Here is a 5883-nt window from a genome sequence, read left to right as displayed (position 1 = left end):
ACATAGAATTATTTACTTTTTCAAGTCCCAAATGATAGATATTTTGTCCCCACCCCTGCTCATTTTCCCTGTTAGGAACAAAACTTCAATAAATATCTTTGTGCATCCACTCTTACTTCATTGCATGTTTCCTTTGGCTCAGTTTCTAGAACTGGAACTAAGGAGTTAAGATATAGAGTTATTCTGATTTGGCTTTCTGTAGAAGGTGGTAGTTCAGCCTGTGGGCTTTAGAACTCTCTGCTGCCTGAGTTTGGCCTTGAACTCTGCGACTTATGTTCGTGACTGAGAAGATGATGTGCACCCTTTTTTTGTTTCTTCATCTGTAAAATGGGGGTAATAGTAAAAGTACCTATCTCATGGCCTTGTGGTGAGGTTTAAATGAGGAGCATGTGTAATTAAATTGAGCAGACTTGACTCATGAGATGTCAACATAGCACACTTCATTTTCTTATTGTTTTATTTTAAAATTTTATTTATTTTTTTGTACCGAACTCGGGTCCTTGTGCTTGCGAGGCAGGTGGCGGCACCACTGAGCTAAATCCCTGGCAGCACACTTTATTTTTGTCTGCCACAGTCTCTTTAAGTTTATTCTATGTAGCTGTTTTCCCCCTAAAATTAGATTATATTTAGGGTAGGTTCTGAGACTTTCCTGGCCATTTTCAGATACCTGAAAGTCTGCTTGTTAATAATTTAGCTTTCTTGGTCTTTATAATATAAAGCAATTGTATTTGAAACTTCAGAGCTACAACAACTCTTTTTGCTTGATACATTCTATCAGGCCCTTGGGGAGAGGATCCAACATGTAAATGACGAGTGCTCTTCAGTGTCCAAGGCGGAGGGAGATGAGGGAAAGAGCAACGCCAGTTCTTCAGTGATTGCACTCTGAAGAGCTGTTGTACTTTCTCTGTCCTTCTCTCTCAGTGGTGTATTTTTGTGGGATCTTGGAGACCACTCCATTGCCAGGTCTCTTCTTGGGGCTTCCTTGTGTTGGATGCTCATCCTTTGGTAAATTTTCTTGGGCCCTGCAGAGCCCGACTTCCCTCTTTTTGTGGTGTCACCTCTTCCCCCGAGGGAGCCCTCTTAGCCAGTCACATCTGGCTCTTGTGGTGGGACCCACATCGGTTCAGAGGACCTATTCGTGTATTCTTTGCCCTGCAAATCTCTAAGCACAGGTTGACCCAGAAGCAGTAGCATTCTCCTGCCATCAAGGCAGCCAGCTGCCACCTACTGTTTAGATTTGTCAGGTGGGAGACACATGCCCATCTTCTGAGGCCCAGGGCCATCAGAGCCAGAAATGAGGCTCTCCTAAGGTTCTCTAAGGCCTCACTCTGTGAACACAGAATGAAAGCAACAGCTCCTTTCACCCATCCTACTGGGGATCACTGGACCCCAAAGACTCCCCACAATTCCTCGTAAACCTCCACCAACCCTTCTTTTCAGTCTGTCTCATATTTTGTATGTACTAGAGATAGGGGTCAACTAGAGGCACAGGCCCAGGCTTTTCAAGGTCCTGCTTGGTGTCTTCCATTTCTCTTTGGAATGTGATAGCTATTAACTCAGAGTCTCAGCCGGAACCTAGACCGAAGGCGTGCTGCTCCATCACCGTGTCACCAAATCCATTCCTGTGAAACACACAGAGGACTGCCTGGGTGGGGCACACGCCCGCGGTGATGTGAAACCCAAGCTCAGTGGCTCTCTGTTTATGTTCACTTCATAATCATTATATTTGTTTTTATGCCTGCTACCTTGTTTAATGCTTTATGAGGTTTGTTTTTTTTTTGTTTGCTCGTTTGTTTTTTTGGTACCGGAGATCGAGCTCAGGCCCTTTTGCTTACAAGGCAAGTGTCAGAACCACTGAGCTAAATCCCTGGCAGTGCTTTATGAGTTTTATATTTTCATAACATCGTATTTTTGTGTGTGTCTATGTATGTATATAGATTGTTTGATATTATCTTCAGCAGTGATTTGAAAAATACACGTACTGTTTTTAATTCTACTAGTGGTTACCTTACATTTAAAAAAAAGATATCCACATGCCTATTTATCTCACTTTAATCATCAACAGTGGAGCAGAGATCTTTGTGTACTTATTTATTTATTTATTTTATTTTTTTGGTGCCAGGGATTAAACTTGGGTCCTGTGCTTGTGAGGCAGGCAGTGGAACCACTGAGCTAAATCCCCGGCCCTACTCTAGTTATATAAGTGGGAGTTATAGAGGGTGCTACTGGGCCACTCACACTTACACTGCCATCTTCCCATGACACCCACCCAAAAGCTTTAAAAAGGCACTGACTCTGTTAAGGGTCTGTTATCTCTGTCCTGGACTTTCCTGGTAGCCATCTAGCAGTTTGCAATATTGCTAGCCCTGTTTTCCTCTTGTCTTCCATTTTGCTCCCAGTTGTATCTTTCTGAAGTTTATATCTGGGCAATTTATTCTTGGTTTAAAATCCTTTAGTGACTTCCCATTAGCTATAAGATAAAATCCTGACTCCCTACCTAGCCTGTGTACAAGGTGACAGATGATCTGACTCTACCTGAACTATATAGAGGTCCATCCCTGCTACACAAATCATTCACCCCAGCCCATCACACTGATTCACACTTTGGTTTTTAAGTGCATTAATCAAATATTCTCATGTCTCCATGACTTTGCCCATATCATCCTCACTGATAGAAGCACAGTGCCTGGACAATCATAGAATCTTGATGACAGTTAAGTTTCCCCTCCCTTTACCAGCCTATCAGAATCATTTTCACCCTCCAAGGCCCAGCTCAGTGGTCCTTGTTTCCCATTTTCAGGAAAGCCTGTCCGAACCTGACCTTCCTCCTCCCAGTACCATTGACTGCACCTCTTGTGCACCTCCCCAACCCCAGCACTTTGTACACCTAGATTGTGACACCAACATCTTGATGCTCACGCAGTCATTATCTTTCCCACCTCTTTAGCCAGACTGGAAGCTCCTGATAGCTGCCTTGTACCTGACCCCCACCAAAGACACAGCAGCCCTGCGTGAGCCTTTGAGTACAGTTGATGTTTGATTAATTTGAACAGCTTTCCTCAGACTTCAAGGTCACAGTGTCAAGCCACCAAGCAGGGCCTAGTCAGAATGGATATTTATTTATTATTCACATCACTTTGCTTCCAAACTGACAAGAGGTAGGCCTCACTCAATATGACTATTACATTAAGTTATAGAAAACGTAAGACTCCACGTGGAAGTGTTAAATTCCAGAATGCTAACTTCCCTGGGTGAACTGGTCCTGCTGAGGGAGGCTGGCACTGGACTCAAGTTCAGATGTGAATGTCTCCTTCTCTCCCTGTCACAAGCCATCACTGTGTTTGAAAATGCCTAAAATGCAATGAGGAGAATTTAAGTTCATGGCAAATATCTCATTCTTGCAGGATTTGGACAAGTGGTGAGGAAGGCATGTTGGGATTGCTGTGTGGTAGGGTGTCGGTACAGATGACCTTGTTTCTGGGGCTACATCTGAAAACCTTAGGCCCTTCCTCAAGAACAGTATATAGCAGACTTGTATAAAAAATAGATTTTACCGTAGCTTGGTACAGTATTCTTCATTCCTTTCTGGAATGGCTTTGTGATGAAGCCACAGGCATGAACATAAAATGCCAACCAAGGAAGCCATTCAGACAGAAAAACCCCTTACAAGTTTTGAGTTGAGTGTGAATACTCATAAACCCTTGTAGCACCCACATATTCTCTTTGTACTGTGTACATTAACACATCCCCAATAGATATTCTTGTGTAGACTTGTTGCAGCTGCAGGACTGCCTCCCACACTCTCATGTATACATGGTCACACAGTCTTCCTGGCTCCCCATGTCCCGTGTGCACACACATTCACAGACACCCCCACCCATGTATGCACTGGCGCACAATTCCTCTGGCTCCCCCACATCTCATGCTTGTGCACGCGCACACACACACACTCATAAATGCACTGTCACGTGGACCTTGGCTCGCCGTGTCCTATATGCACACGTGCAGCCTCCACAGGAAGAGACATGAGCTACCTTATTTCTGCACCTCACCCTGCCTCCAGATTTTTCTCCCTTAGGACAGCCTAAAGTGTCTATTAAATAGATTCAATTACTCCAGGCTCCTGAGACTTTCCAGCTTAATTCTGATTGCTTTAAGGTGTCAGATAATTTGAGGATGAAGTGGGGAAAACAGCCTCAGGGCTGTAGTCATCTCTGAAGAGATAGTTGTAGCTTTCAGGGAGGGTCTCCAGGGCTCAAAGCATCTAGCCTTATGCTTCTGGTCAGGGTTCTATCTTCAAGGACAGAGGGCCCCAGGGAGGGGCTTTCATGCTGTACATGACCTCCAAGGCCCAGCCCAACCCCTTTCTGCTGCCCTTCCTGGGAGGCTGATGGATGAAAACAGCTCCGTTTTCTGCACTGCAGCCACTCCCAAGTGACTTGTCTGTTCTCTGTCCACAGTGACAGTGATAGCTCTTAGAGGCTGATAAATAATCAGAGGTAATAGTGTTCAGAGACATCGATGCTGTGCCTGATAGAGATGGATCAGACTGGCCTTGTGCCAGTCTCTGGAGAGGGGCCTGCTTGTGTGTGCTTATACACTGTACACACTGTGATGGGCAAGGAGCAGAGAGTAAGGTCTGTAGGTGAAGGTAAACTTCGTTGACCAGCTGTATGACTTTGTGCTAGATCCTTACCTTTTCCAGGCCTCAGTTTCCTCTGATGTAAAATGGGTATGATAATAGTGCCTACCTCTTAGGTGGTTGTGAGGATCAAACTAGTTACAGTATGCAGAGAGCACCTAATATGACCCCAGCTTCTGACATTCAGCCAAAGCTCCAAGTATCTTGAATATTGTGTTTTACAAGTTACTGGACCAGATAAAGCAAGGCTGAGAGGCCAGGAAAGCCCTGAGTGTAGGGCTGGGGGTCTTCGATTGGCGGCAGAGGGACCTCCCTCCTCCTTGCTGGCGGTTCCCCCACTCTCCCACCCACTTACGCTAGGGAGATGTCTCCCCCACGGACAAGCCTCTGCCCTGGCTGGTGCTACTGAGTCCAGGGTGCACACGAGGACGTCCATGTGCTCTTCCTCAGCAGAGCCGGCGCTGATCCCAGCGCTGCTTGCACCCTCCCCCGCCCTTCTCTGAGTTGCCCTGCTGGCATTAGAATGTGTCCTGGTCCCAGCCAGGACCTCATCAGCTTTCAGACGTTAAGATGATGTTTGTAGAATTGTTATTGCCTCTCGTGGACCGTGTGTGACTCCTGGAAAGGGCCTTTGGAGGGCAGAGGTTGTGGTTCTGTTTCAGCTCCATCACTCCCTAGCTTCGTGCGTCTAGGCGTCCTAACATCCTGGAGACTTTGTTCTCAGGCGGATTAGTACTGTAACTCTGAAAGGGCCCAGAATGCGAGAGACAGTGACTGTGACCCTCCCCTCAACTGGACGGCTAAGCCCCAGATGGTAAGGACCCCACCGAGGAGACATCTCCTTCACTAAGGCCAAAGGAGGCTACCCAGGAGGGCCTCTGAAATCTGCTGGTGGGAAGAGACCCGAGTTCTCGGCCCCTCTTCCAGCACCACCGGAGCCCCTCCCCTGCCCCGCCCTCGCCCCTCTAAATCTGGGCCTCGATTTCCCATCCGCTAGCAAAGACAGGTAGTGTCCGAATTATCCCCGAGTCACATCGCAAGAAACTAAGGGACACGCTCCTCGGTGGCAGCACCTTTATTAGCCCAGGGCGGGCGCCGGTGCGGGAGGAGCCCGGATCCCGATCTCAAGTAAGGGACCGGGCACTGGGGGTGGGGTCTCCGCGAGGCGGGGCCAGGGAGGCGGGGCGGCAGTGGCTGCCTCTCTGGGCTCAGGCTCCGGCTGGAAAGCGGCGCGTGGCTGT

Source organism: Fukomys damarensis, unplaced genomic scaffold (genome assembly GCF_012274545.1).
Source record: "Fukomys damarensis isolate Sample0158 unplaced genomic scaffold, DMR_v1.0_HiC HiC_scaffold_16, whole genome shotgun sequence".
Lineage (NCBI taxonomy): Eukaryota > Metazoa > Chordata > Mammalia > Rodentia > Bathyergidae > Fukomys > Fukomys damarensis.
The sequence above is the reverse complement of the archived record's forward strand: the minus strand, read 5'-3'. Positions refer to the sequence as shown.